Source organism: Procambarus clarkii, chromosome 2, assembly GCF_040958095.1.
Source record: "Procambarus clarkii isolate CNS0578487 chromosome 2, FALCON_Pclarkii_2.0, whole genome shotgun sequence".
In the NCBI taxonomy this organism is placed as follows: Eukaryota; Metazoa; Arthropoda; class Malacostraca; order Decapoda; family Cambaridae; genus Procambarus; species Procambarus clarkii.
This window is the reverse complement of record NC_091151.1, coordinates 13,040,627-13,055,385: the sequence shown is the minus strand read 5'-3', so window position 1 is coordinate 13,055,385 and position 14,759 is coordinate 13,040,627. Positions and strand designations below refer to the sequence as shown.

Genomic DNA, 14,759 nt, shown 5'->3' with positions numbered 1-14,759 from the left:
AAAAAGTTCTTTCTAACGTCCCTGTGGCTCATGTGGGTTCTCAGTTTCCACCCGTGTCCCCTTGTTCGTGTACCACCAGTGTTGAATAGTTTATCCTTGTCTACCCGGTCGATTCCCCGGAGGATTTTGTAGGTTGTGATCATATCTCCCCTTACTCTTCTGTCTTCCAGTGTCGTAAGGTGCATTTCCCGCAGCCTTTCCTCGTAACTCATGCCTCTTAGTTCTGGAACTAGTCTAGTGGCATACCTCTGAACTTTTTCCAGCTTCGTCTTGTGCTTGACAAGGTACCGGCTCCATGCTGGGGCCGCATACTCCAGGATTGGTCTAACATATGTGGTATACAAGATTCTGAATGATTCCTTACACAGGTTCCTGAAGGCTGTTCTGATGTTAGCCAGCCTCGCATATGCCGCAGATGTTATTCTTTTGATGTTGGCTTCAGAAGACAGGGTTGGTGTGATATCAACTAGATCCTTCTCTCTGTCCGTTTCATGAAGGACTTCATCTCCCATTCTGTATCCTGTGTCTGGCCTCCTGTTCCACTGCCTAGTTTCATTTCCTTACATTTACTCGAGTTGAAATTTAGTAGCCATTTGTTAGACTATTCACGCAATTTGTCTAGGTCATTTTAGTCTCGTACTGTCTTCCTCCATCTTAATCCTCATAATTTTTGCATCATCAGCAAACAATGAGAGGAATGATTCTATACACCTGGAAGATCACTTACATGTATAAGAAACAGTATGGGTCCAAGGACTGAACCTTGCGGGACCCTACTGGTGACTATTGAATATCGCCACTCTGAGACCTCACCCCGCACAGTGACTCGCTGCCTTCTGTTACTTAGGTACTCCCTTATCCAATGGAGTACCTTCCCTTTCACTCCTGTCTGCATCTCCAGCTTCCGCACTAGTCTCTAGTGTGGCACTGTGTCAAATGCTTTGACAATCTAAAAATATGCAGTCTGCCCACCCCTCTCTTGCTTGTCTGATTCTTGTTGCCTGATTGTAGTATTCAATTAATCCTGTGAGGCATGACTTGCCATCCCTGAAAACCATGTTGGTGTTGTGACACAGTTCCTTCGCTCCAGATGTTCGACTAGCTTTTTCGCACAATTTTTTCTCCATTTGCTTGCATGGTATGCAAGTTTGGGACATTAGCCTGTAGTTCAGTGCCTCCTGTCTATCCCCTTTCTTGAATATTGGAACTACGTTTGCTTCTTTCCATATTTCTGGCAGTTCACCTGTTACCAGTGATTTGTTTTACACTATGGAGAGTAGCAGGCACAGTGCTTCTGCTCCTTCCTTTAGTATCCATGGCGATATTCCATTCGGGCCTATAGCCTTCGTCACATCCAGCTCTAGTAAAAGCTTCCTTACATCTCCACTGGTAATCTCAAATTCCTCTAAGCGGTGCCTGGTTAATTATTCCTTCTCTTATCTCTGGAACTTCTCCTTGTTCTAATATGAGGACTTCCTGGAACTTCATATTGAGTTCCTCGCACACTTCTTTGTAATTTGTAGTGAATCTGTCTGCCCGTATCCTCAGTTTTATTACCTGTTCCTTCACTGTTGTCCTTCTCCTGATGTGGCTGTGCAGCAATTTGAGTTGGGTCTTAGCCTTGCTTGCTATGTCGTTTTCATATTGCCCTTCTTCCTCTCTTCTCACCCTGACGTAATCATCTGTCTCTCTGGTAACTTTCTCAGCTCTCAAGTGTCCTGTTATTTCTATAGTTTCTCCATGCTGTTTTACTTTGTTGCTTTGCTACTTTGTTGTAATCAGAGATGTAAGCTAGTTAGCTTACATCTCTGATTAAACCATGGGTTTCTCATCTGCATTTCATTTTTTACCTTTTTAACCGGGATAAACTTTTCTGCTGCCTCCTTGCACTTCTGCGTGATGTATTCCATCATGTTTTGGGCCGTCTTTCCCCTTAGCTCTGATTCCCATGTTATATCCGTTAGGAATTTTCTTATCTCCTTGTAATTTCCCTCACGGAATGCCAGCCTTTTCTTTCAGTTCCCTTTCTCGAGTACTTTAGCCCTTCTTCGACCAGATACTCAAACGTCAGTACACTGTGATCGCTCATTCCTACTGGGACCTCGAAGTCAATTTCCCTATGTCGGAGTCATGCAGAGTGAAGACTAGGTCGAGTCTCGCTAGTTCATCGTTTCCCCTCATCCTTGTGGGTTCCCTGACATGTTGGCTTAGAAAGTTTCTTGTCGCCACCTCCACTAGTTTGGCTCTCCATGTATCCTCTCCTCCGTGCGGTTCTGTGTTCTCCCAGTCTTTCCTTCCTTGATTGAAGTCCCCCATGATGAGCAGATGGGATCGATTTTTACAGGCAGCAGAGCCTGCCCTCTCAATATGTTATCTGCCATATTGTTTCTGTCATACTCTTGCCTGTGTCTTCTGTCATTTGGTGGAGGGTTCAATATCACTGCTACTACTACTATAGGTCCTCCCAAGCCTGTAAGGTAAGATTTACCCTCCCTGAACCCATGTTGATGGGTTGTCACAAAGTCTCATCTCTCCAAATGTGTTTCTAGGTTTTTTCTCATAATCTTCTCCATCACCTTGCATGATATACAAGTTAAGGACACTGGCCTGTAATTCAGTGCCTCTTGTGTCACCCTTTTTTGTATATTAAGACTACATTAGCCGTCTTCCATATTTCTGACAAACAAAGTGCTCCTGCACACTCTTTCAATACCCATGGTGAGATTCCGTCTGGCCCAATAGCTTTTCTCACGTCCTGCTCCAATAAGTATTTCTTAACCTCATCTCTTGTAATTTCGAACCTTTCCAAGGTCGCCTGGTTTGCTGCCACCTCTCCTAGCGCAGTGACTTCACCTTGTTCTATTGTAAAGACCTCCTGGAACCTTTTGTCGAGTTCTTCACACACCTCTTTGTCATCTGTGTGTACCTGTCCTCACCCACCCTAACTTTCATCCCCTGTTCCTTCACTGTTGTCTTCCTGATGTGACTATGTAGTAGTTTTGGTTCGTCATGGCTTTGTTAGCTATATAATTTTCATACCTTTTCTCAGCTGCTCTTCTCACACTAACATACTCGTTCCTGGTTCTCTGGTAGGCCTGGCCTGCGATGCACTCCCACTGGTCCTTGAGGTGCTTCCAGGGCTTAGTGTCCCCGCGGCCCGGTCGTCGACCAGGCCTCCTGGTTGCTGGACTGATCAACCAGGCTGTTAGACGCGGCTGCTCGCAGCCTGACGTATGAGTCACAGCCTGGTTGATCAGGTATCCTTTGGAGGTGCTTATCCAGTTCTCTCTTGAACACTGTGAGGGTCGGCCACTTATGCCCCTTATGTGTAGTGGAAGCGTATTGAACAGTCTTGGGCTCTGATGTTGATAGTTCTCTCTGAGTACCTGTTGCACCTCTGCTTTCAACGGGGGTATTCTGCACATCCTGCCATGCCTCCTGGTCTCATGTGATGTTATTTCTGTGTGCAGGTTTGGGACCAGCCCCTCTAATATTTTCCACGTGTAAATTATTATGTATCTCTCCCGCCTGCGCTCAAGGGAGTACAGGTTTAGGCTCTTTAGTCGGTCCCAGTAATTTAGATGTTTTATTGAGTGGATTCTAGCAGTAAAGGATCTCTGCACGCTCTCCAGGTCAGCAATTTCTCCAGCTTTGAAAGGGGCTGTCATTGTGCAGCAGTACTCCACTCTAGAGAGCACAAGCGTTTTGAAAAGTATCATCATCGGTATAGCATCTCTAGTGTGAAAAGTTCTTGTTATCCAACCTGTCATTTTTCTTGCAGTTGTGACGGCTACTTTATTGTGTTCTTTAAAGGTAAGGTCTTCCGACATGAGTACACCCAGATCCTTTACATTGCCTTTTCGTTCTATGTTATGATTTGCCTGAGTTTTGTACGTGGTTTCTGTTTTTATATTTTCAATTTTTTCCGTAGCGCGTATCTCTCTCTACTTTCAGGTGTTCTGTTATTACGGAAGTTCCTCCATGCTCTTTTGTTCAGCTCCTTTGCTTTCATACATTCCCTATTAAACCACGGATTCTTCTTTTGCTTCTCTCTCTTTTCCTGTCGGGCCGGGACAAACCTGCTTACAACCTCCTGGCACTTTTGGGTGACAGTCCATCATGTCTTGTACAGACTTGGTTCCGAGTTACGTGTCCCATTGTATTCCTTAGGAATTTATTCATCTCATAGTTTCCCTTTCGGTACGCCAGCCCTTTGTTTCCCAGTTCCTTTTTGGTGCAGATAATTCCCAGCTCAACCAGGTACTCAAAGCTCAATACACTGTGATCACTCATTCCCAGAGGGGCTTCCAACTTAACTTCCCTTATATCCGACTCATTTAGGGTAAATATCAGATCAAGCAAGGCTGGTTCATCCTCTCCTCTCATTCTTGTCGGTCCCTTGACGAGTTGACAGAGTTTCTTGTTGCCACGACCAGCAGCTTAGCTCTCCATGTGTCTGGTCCTCCATGTGGGTCTCCGTTCTCCCAATCTATTTTCCCATGGTTGAAGACTCCCATGATTAGTAGTCTGGATCCGTTCCTGCTAGCCACAGAAGCTGCTGCTCTCTATTATATTGATGGTGGCCATATTGTTTCTATCATATTCCTGTCTGGGTCTTCTGTCAGGGTTATATATGACTACTACTATAATTATCTGTCCTCTAGTTACTATGGTGCCTGATATGTAGTCACTGAAACCTTCACAGTTCTGATTTACCATCTCTTCAAAACTCCAACCTTTTCTTATCAGCAAAGCTACACCACCACCTCCTCTCCCTTCTCTCTTTCCTCACTACATAGTAGTCCTGTGGAAACACTGCGTTTATGGTTTTCGTTAGCTTTGTTTCTGTGAGTGCTATTATGTCTGGGTTTTCTTCTAGTCCCCCTTTCTCCAAGTTCACTTGTTTTATTTGTAATCCCATCAATGTTAGTGTACATCGCCTTGAAGCTCACTTACTTCTGTTCATTTTCTAGTTCCCTTCTTGGCGAGCATTCTGCTGGTGTGGGAAGCTGTTCCGTGGGTGAGAAGATCTGTGAGGTGGTTTGCAGGGTCTCAGAGGATTTTGGAGTGGGGGAGGGGGTGCAAGGGAAGGGGGACAGGTAGGGTGTGGGTTAAGGAGATGGGGGGGGGACAGGGAGGATACGGGGTGAGGGGGAGGAGGGATCGGGAGTATGGGATGAAGGGGGAGGGGGACAAGGGGGGGGAGGCGAGAGGGGGGACATGGTGGGAATGGGGAGAGGTGAAAGGGTCAGAATGGGGTGGGGGGCGGAGGGGGGGGTGAGCATTTGCGTGGGGGGCAGGTAGGGTGAGGGGAAGGGAGGGTTTCTATGCAGAGGGGGGTGGAGTTGTTGCCCTCCCCTCTGGTGTTGCTGGGATGCTGGTTGTGGGTTCCCCTCTTATCTCTGGGACTGTTGTGTTGGGGGCTGCGATTTCCTGGTTTGCTCCTCTCTCCCTGCGCTTCCTCCTTGCCTCTGCTGCCCTGGCTCTCTCCTCCTTCGTCCTGTCTCTCTACAGGAATACTTTCTTGTATTCCTCCACATACTGCAGACGACTCTTCCTTTCTAAAATAACCTCTTTGGTGGCCCTGTGTGTGTGTACTCACCTAGTTGTACACACCTAGTTGTGCTTGCGGGGGTTGAGCTCTGGCTCTTCGGTCCCGCCTCTCAACTGTCAATCAACAAGTGTACAGGTTCCTGAGCCTATCGGGCTCTATCATATCTACACTTGAAACTGTGTATGGAGTCAGCCTCCACCACATCACTTCCTAATGCATTCCATTTGTCAACCACTCTGACACTAAAAAAGTTCTTTCTAATATCTGTGTGGCTCATTTGGGCACTCAGTTTCCACCTGTGTCTCCTAGTGCGTGTGCCCCTTTTGTTAAACAGCCTGTCTTTATCAACCCTGTCGATTCCCTTGAGGATCTTGAATGTGGTGATCATGTCCCCCCTAACTCTTCTGTCTTCCAACGAAGTGAGGTTTAATTCCCGTAGTCTCTCCTCGTAGCTCATACCTCTCAGCTCGGGTACTAGTCTGGTGGCAAACCTTTGAACCTTTTCCATTTTAGTCTTATGCTTGACTAGAAATGGACTCCATGCTGGTGCCGCATACTCCAGGATTGGTCTGACATATGTGGTATATAATGTTCTGAAAGATTCCTTACACAAGTTTCTAAAGGCCGTTCTTATGTTAGCCAACCTGGCATATGCTGCTGCTGTTATCCTCTTGATATGAGCTTCAGGGGACAGGTCTGGCGTGATATTAACCCCCAGGTCTTTCTCTCTCTCGGACGCTTGAAGTATTTCATCTCCCAAGTGATACCTTGTATCTGGTCTCCTGCTTCCTACCCCTATCTTCATTACATTACATTTGCTTGGATTAAACTGTAACAGCCATTTGTTCGACCATTCCTGCAGCTTGTCCAGGTCTTCTTGAAGCCTCAAGCTGTCCTCCTCTGTCTTAATCCTTCTCATAATTTTGGCGTCGTCAGCAAACATTGAGAGGAATGAGTCTATACCCTCTGGGAGATCATTTACGTATATCAGAAACAGGATAGGTCCAAGTACAGAGCCCTGTGGGACTCCACTGGTGACTTCACGCCAGTCTGAGGTCTCACCCCTCACTGTAACTCTCTGCTTCCTATTGTTTAGGTACTCCCTTACCCACTGTGCCCTACCAGTTACTCCTGCCTGTTTCTCCAGCTTATGCATCAACCTTTTATGGGGTACTGTGTCAAAGGCTTTCCGACAGTCCAAAAAAATGCAGTCCGCCCACCCTTCTCTTTCTTGTTTAATCTTTGTCACCTGATTGTAGAATTCAATCAATCCTGTAAGGCAAGATTTACCCTCCCTGAACCCATGTTGATGGGTTGTCACGAAGTCTCTTCTCTCCAGATGTGTTACTAGGTTTTTTCTCACGATCTTCTCCATCACATTGCATGGTATACAAGTTAAAGACACTGGCCTGTAGTTCAGTGCCTCTTGTCTGTCACCCTTTTTGTATATTGGTACTACATTAGCAGTCTTCCATATTTCTGGTAGGTCCCCGTTTCCAGTGACCTACTATACACTATGGAGAGTGGTAGGCAAAGTGCTCCGCAACACTCTTTCGATACCCATGGCGAGATTCCATCCGTCCCAACAGCTTTTCTCACATCCAGCTCCAATAGGAGCTTCTTGACCTCATCTCTTGTAATTTCGAACCTATCCAAGGTCACCTGGTTTGCTGCCACCTCTTCTAGCGCCGCGACATCTCCCTGTTCTATTGTAAAGACCTCCTGGAACCTTTTGTTGGGTTCTTCACACACCTCTCTGTCATTCTCTGTGTGCCTGTCCTCGCCCACCCTAAGTTTCATCACCTGTTCCTTCACTGTTGTCTTCCTCCTGATGTGACTGTGTAGTAGCTTTGGTTCGGTCTTGGCTTTATTAGCTATATCATTTTCATACCTTTTCTCAGCTGCTCTTCTCACACTGACATATTCGTTCCCGGTTCTCTGGTATCTCTCTCTACTTTCTGGTGTTCTGTTATTACGGAAGTTCCTCCATGCCCTTTTGTTCAGCTCCTTTGCTTTCATACATTCCTTATTAAACCACGGATTCTTCCTTTGCTTCTCTGTTTTTTCCTGTCGGGCTGGGACAAACCTGTTTACAGCCTCCTGACATTTTTGGGTGACATAGTCCATCATGTCTTGTACGGACTTGGTTCCGAGTTCTGTGTCCCAATGTATATCCCATAGGAATTTATTCATTTCCTCATAGTTTCCCTTTCGGTACGCCAGCTCTTTGGTTCCCAGTTCTTTTTTGGGGGTGATAATTCCCAGCTCAACCAGGTACTCAAAGCTCAATACACTATGATCACTCATTCCCAGGGGGCTTCCAACTTAACTTCCCTTATATCCGACTCATTTAGGGTAAATATCAGATCAAGCAAGGCTGGTTCATCCCCTCCTCTCATTCTTGTCGGTCCCTTGACGTGTTGACTTAGAAAGTTTCTTGTTGCCACATCCAGCAGTTTAGCACTCCATGTGTCAGGGCCTCCATGTGGGTCTCTGTTCCCCCAATCTATCTTCCCATGGTTGAAGTCTCCCATGATTAGAAGTCTGGATCCGTTCCTGCTAGCCACAGAAGCTGCTCTCTCTCTTATTATTCTAGTGCCCATTCTCCAAGTTCACTTGTTTTATTTGAAATCCCATCTTTGTTAGTGTACATCGCCTTGAAGCTCACTTTCTTCTGTCCATTTTCTTGTCCCTTTCTTGGCGAGCATTCTGCTGGTGTTGGAAGCTGTTCCGTGGGTGAGAGGATCTGTGAGGTGGTTTGCAGGGTCTCAGAGGATTTTGGAGTGGGGGGTGGGGGTTTAAGGAAAGGGGGGACAGGTAGGGTGGGGTTAAGGAGGTAGGGGGGACATGGAGGATACGGGGTGAGGGGGGAGGAGGGATAGGGAGGGTATGGGATGAAGGGGAGGGGGGGACAGGGGGGAAAAGGTGGGAGGGGGGACATGATGGGAATGGGGAAGGGGTGTCAGGGTCAGAATGGGGTGGGGAGGGAGGGAGGGTGGGTTGGGTGGGGGCAGGTAGGGTGAGGGGAAGGGAGGGTTTCTATGCAGAGGGGGGTGGTGGGGTTGCCCTCCCCTCTGGTGTTGCTGGGATGCTGGTTTTGGGTTCTCCTCTTGTCTCTGGGACTGTTGTGTTGGGAGCTGTGATTTCCTGGTTTGCTCCTCTCTCCCTGCGCTTCCTCCTTGCCTCTGCTGCCCTGGCTCTCTCCTCCTTCGTCCTGTCCCTCTGCAGGAAAACTTTTTTGTATCCCTCCACATGCTGCAGACGACTCTTCCTTTCGAGAATGTCCTCCTTCGTGGTTTCGTTTGTAAACACCACCTTTACAAGTCGGTTTCTGTCCGTGTGTGTGTGTGTGTGTGTGTGTGTGTGTGTGTGTGTGTGTGTGTGTGAGCTCCAGGTATGTGTGTGTGGGCGCTACAGATATGTGAGGAAGCTCGGGTTACAATACAGGAACACATTGCAGGTATGACATGTATACAAGTTTTATGTTTTTTTTTTTTTTTTTTTTTTTTTTTTTTGCAGGGATATTGCTGCGCGGGCCTTAATGTGGGTCCGCGCCCTTAGTGGGCCCTTAGTGTGGCCCTTAGTGGGCCAGCCTCTGGCTGGCCCACTAAGTATTGCTTGTTTGTTTTACTTGGGCGGAGTGAGAGTATTTATGACTCGTATGATCGCTTCAGTAAGATTTTGACAATATGTATTTAACAACTTCTGCTCTGTTGAATCTAAGTTGAAATTGTATACAAGTGATTTAGGTTTTAAATCATTGAGGACAACATTGGTTTATTAACATCAAATCAGATGCTTCGTATCATTGTGCATTAGACATCAACAAAAGAACTTGAAGATTCTACTAGTCTTATATTATTAATGAAGATGCTGTTGATAATGTTCAAAGACTGACAACGACAGTAGTATCTACTGAAAATGTTTATGAACATTATTATGGGAACTAAATATATTTTTACAAGCACGGTGAAGGTCCAGCGGAGATGATCAATTATTAAATATTCTTTGAAGTGTGTGGTGGTGGTATACGATAAGTTCTTGAAGACCGAGTGTATATTATTCCAGTATATGTGACTCTTAATCATGGAATAATTTTGATAGAGCATGAACAAGTCGGCAGCAAGAATAAAAACATTAGAACAGGAATGAAGGAAACTGCAGAGGGTCTATAGGCTCATACCTAGCAGCTCCTATTTATATCCACCCAAACTCAAGAGATCCTACGGCTGTTATGTTACCCTATAATTTTTTCGACAATCAACCCTGTTACCGAACCAGTATTTACCCAAGTCTTTCCTAAATCTAAACTTGTTCAGTATATATCTATTGTTTCGCGTTCTGTTCAGTGAAATATGTAATACCTCATTAATATCTCCCTAGTTATGCCCATTTATCCACTTGTACACAATAATCATGTCACGCCCTAACTCTTCGCTTTTCTAGAGAATGTAAATAAAGGTTTTTGAATTTGTCCACTGTAGTATGGCGACCAAAACTGAACTGCATAATTTAAAACTGGCCTAACAAGAGCAATATATATAAGACCCCACGTGTCTGTACACGGTCAATGCCCCACAGGGAAGGCTATTCTTAGCAATGTGTGAAGCACAGTACAACAAACTCGAGCACCTCTCTTCCACCCCACACTCAGAAACCACTCCACTCACACCCAGACTATACTTCCAAGCCCTCAACCCAGCGCCTCACTGCAGTCCACACCCGTCATCGCATCTACTTGCCAACACTAACAACTTGCTCCACTCCCGAGTCCGAAGGTGGACGAGATGATGGCCCTTGCTAAAGCCTGTGTGAAATTGACAATCCACATGTCCAGTTGGAACATCTCTACATTCGCGACACTCGTTCACCAATTACTAATAGCCAACTAACTGCCAGCCGTTGAAATACCCCTAAATTGAGCCCATAGGTACCACAATTAAAGTACCAGACGTCCGTCTTCCCAACAGGTTATGCCAATATCACTGGACACACACAGATCTACCCACCCAGCCCCTCACAGAAGACATAAACGAGGTCTCTTCCCCCCCCCCCCTCCCTCTGTGGGAAATTTACCGGTGAATAATTGATTTATCTTAATTAAATTTTTAAATTTTGCCCCGAGGGGCGAGTTTATTGGGCAGCGCCACTCATCTTGAGTGAACATACCGCCATAGCAGAATGTACAACACTCCCCAATAGGAAGAAAACCCGCTGGGTTGTTCATCCTGTCACTTGTACCCAGACACTGCTGGGACTTGCTTAACTGTCTCAAGTGAACAGCTCCTCAAACAAAAGATTAACATTTATCAACCCTTAAAAGCTTACGTTATCTTGCGGGTGCAAAATGGGGAAATCTTTTAAGAACAGTATCAATATTTGACAAATAGTGTTTTCCTAACTCAAACAATGTGGGGTTCATTATTCTACACACATTCCTAATGTCTCTCAGGTGTTCACATTCACGTAGATAGTGGTCAAGGCGGTGTCCATCACTCTCACCACAGATTCTGCAACTTCGCTGATCAACTGTTGTTTCCATTCCATATCTCCATGGATATTTGTATCCCAGACGGATTCTCGCTATTACTGATTCTCTCGTCGTCGTCGTCCTCTTCGGCCATAATGATTGGGATTGCCAGCTGCAACCATGTTGTACCATCGTACAGATTCACTGGTTTGTGCTTCTATCTTCCTTTCCTCAGTTACCTTGTCACGGTGATTTATCTAAATTTAATGTGAATTTATTGTAATTTTATTTATTACTTCGGATTGAACTGTGTGTAATTTGTCACCAGTTAAATAACTTTTTCACAAATTGGGGAGGGTTAATAATTATTAAATTTGGTTTTAGCGTAATTAGACGGTCAACATTAATTTCACTAAGCCATAATCAATCTGTTTGTGTATATTGTTAGTATGAATGTATTATAACCTTATCTGACTGATGACTGTAAAGAGTCATCATGGAACCGGTGTAAGACACATGAGTAGGCCAGCCACACTTGTGGTCTCGTGGTCATGCAACCTGTCCTCTTACAAATAATGTAGGAATTTGGCCGTTTAACCCTATGGCAGAGAATGGATGCAATATGAACATTAACAAATTAAAATGTTGAATTTTTTCCAAAACGGTAAGTTAAGGGTCCTAGGAGAATTTCTTCCCTCCCAACCTACCAAACTTTCAAAAGTCATGAAAAACGTTAATTGAAATTTACCTTCCCGAGTAATCCAGACGACTCAAACTGAAAACGGGACAGTACATCACTTTCGTGAGCCGATTTCATTTCAAATTTCATCCATTTTTGGCCAAAGCGCACATACGAGCGAAGAGCAATGCTATTTTTAATTAGACAGGATGGTCTGTTGGTGTGGTGTCTGTTGGTGGGGTGTGTTCAGATCAATCCGTTGGGGGTGTGGGGGAGGAGAGGGAATAGGGACCAAATTTGTCCACCCTGTGACGGGTAGGGACCTCATTTGTCTTGTGTGTGTGGGTTGGGTGGGCAGATCTTGGTGTGTCCAGTTATATTTGACATAACCGATTCTAATATTTGACTATCTGATATTTGACATCTAACGATTCTTCGCGGCGGGGGATCGTATTCCAGGGAACATAGGATTAAGGACTTGCCCGAAACGCTACGCGTACTAGTGGCTGTACAAGAATGTAATAACTCTTGTATATATATATAAAAAAAAAAAAAAAAAAAAAAAACCTGGGGGGAGACGGAGCTCGACGATGTAACTGAGAGGCGAGGCTCAAGGCTTCCACTACTGTGGAGTTGCTGCTTCCTCTGTGTTTGGACTGTCGCTGCTGCCAATGCTAGACACAAGCCTCGGCTCTGCTACCTCCCTCAAGGCTAGACTGGAGACTCGCTCCTGCTTCACTGCTAGACTGCTGCTGCTGCTGCTGCTGCTGCTGCCAATACCGGTAACGGACCTTGGAACCAGACACAATATTGCCATGAATACCGAGAGAGGCAACTGAAACATTCTGCAACCCACTTGCCATAATATTTAATTTTCTTTAAATGAATGTGTAATGTGGCACCAGTCTACAAGAAAGGGGGAAGACAAACCGTTAAACACAGACCCGCATTACTGACAAGTATTCCCTACAAGTTAGAGAAACTGATCCGTAGCGGGCTAGTGCAACGTTTTGAACAAATAAATTTTGTTTCGAGGCGCCAGCACGATTTTAATAAAGGAAAAAATCCTACTTGATAAACTTGCTGGAATGCTATAAGATGAAGGCAGAAATCAAACAAGACAGAAAGATGGGCAGAATGCATATTCGTCGTCTGCGAGGAAACATTTTATACGATCCTGCATGAAAGACTCGTACTGAAATTAGAGGAGCAGGCTGGCGTAACAGGAAAAGTCTTAGTGTGGTCAGAGAATATATATATCTAAAGAAGGAAGTAAAAGGGCAGACATATCAGAGTGGAGAGAGAAGTTACAAGTGAAGTACCACAAGGGTCGCTTCTAGGACCCAAACTGTTTAAAATTTATGGCAATCACCTAACAGACGAAATATTTTCCTTTATCAATATTTACAAATGATGCTAAGCTAATGAGAAGTCAGGACAGTGATTGTGAGGCATTCAATCAAATTTGGACATGCTTCAAAAATGGCTGTTAGTTTAACCCAGCCAAATGTAAAGTTATGAGGAAGGGAACAGGCGCACTAAGACCAGTACAGCAATATAGAATAAATGGAAAGCAGATTATTTTATCGGATGGAAAAATTCTTGGAGTGGACATAACGCCATTTGTGATGCCAGAAGCTCACATTAGCAGAATAACAGCTGCATATAACGACATACTGGATAACATCCGTGTATCCTTCAGACAATTGGACAAGGGGGGGCTTTCCGGTCCCTATATACAGCGAAGGTGAGACGCACACTTGAATATGGATCCCGAGCATGGAACCCTTGCCTATAAATGGACACGAAGAAAAAGAAGAAGAAGAAGACACTAGAAAAGGTCCAAAGATTTGCAACGAGACTCGTTCCTGAGCTGAAGGGTTTAAGCTATAAGGAAAGACAGAGAACTGGACCGTACCACACTGTAGGAAAGGGGAGAGAAGGGGATATGATAATATATAAAATTCTAAGGGAAATTGACAAGGCAGAAAAAATAATACTGTTCAAAGCAAAGAACAGCAGAACGAGGGGTCATAGAAGGAAATTAGAGACCCAAATGAGTCACATGGACGTCAGACAGAACTTTTTCAGTGTCAGAGCTGTCAATAAATGGAACTGGGTAAACGTTGAAGTCGTTGAAACTAATTAGATTAAAAAAAATGTGTGTAAATATTATTCAAGCGTGAGAAAGTAGACATTGCAATAATGTAAGAATGTTTAGAAGGCTGGGTTAGGAGCCTAGCTTGACACTGCAGGCACATCTAGGTGAGTACATCTAGGCAAGTTTATACAAACACAAACATGCATGCACGAGTCCTTGCAACAGTGTATAGCACTCTAGGGTCGTTGTTCTAAGGGCCCGGGTTTGATTCCCGGTCGAGACAGAGGAAATGGGCAGATTTCCTTCCACCTGATGTATCTTTTCATCCAGCAGTAAATAGATGCCTGGGAGCTATACAGCTGTTGCAGGCTGCTTCCTGGTGATGTGTGTGAGAGAGGAAAAAACACATGTGGTTGACATGAAAGGAAAATAATAGGGCTGGAGTCGGTAAATTACGCAACCAGCGATTCGCAAGGTGGAGTCAAAGAGCTAAGAGTTCGGCCCTACATGTTTGTTTTAGATTTAGGTACGCGGAAGGGAATGTCCATGTAGCACGGGATATAGTGATCCCGACCCTACAGGCACACAGTAAATACACACACACACACACACACGGGACGCTGAACACCGTAACTGGTTGCTGTACCTGGCCCCTGGCTTAGACCCCAACATAAGTTACAGAAGGCGTTATGGAGCTTCCAAGCTACTAGGTGGGTGTGGTAGTGGGTTTAATGTCCAGTAGTGAAGTATGTACTTTTAATACATACTCACACTTGCTCATACTTCACATTAATAGAAATAAACTCTCTTAATATTGTTGAAGTGACTTTACTTGTGAATCATTTGTATGTGAGGCGGCCTCATGTCAGGTGAGGTGAATGACGTCACAGGTAGTTGACCCGTGAGGCCAAGCTAGTCAAGAGGCGCGGCGGCGGGCAGTGTGGCGCGGGCCGGC

General features: G+C 45.1%; 1 protein-coding gene across 4 annotated transcripts in view; it reads left to right on the top strand.

The window, feature by feature from the left end:
* LOC138364257 (uncharacterized) overlaps nucleotides 1-14,759 on the top strand; it is a 183,098-nt gene that overhangs the window by 90,145 nt on the left and 78,194 nt on the right. The window lies entirely within an intron of this gene.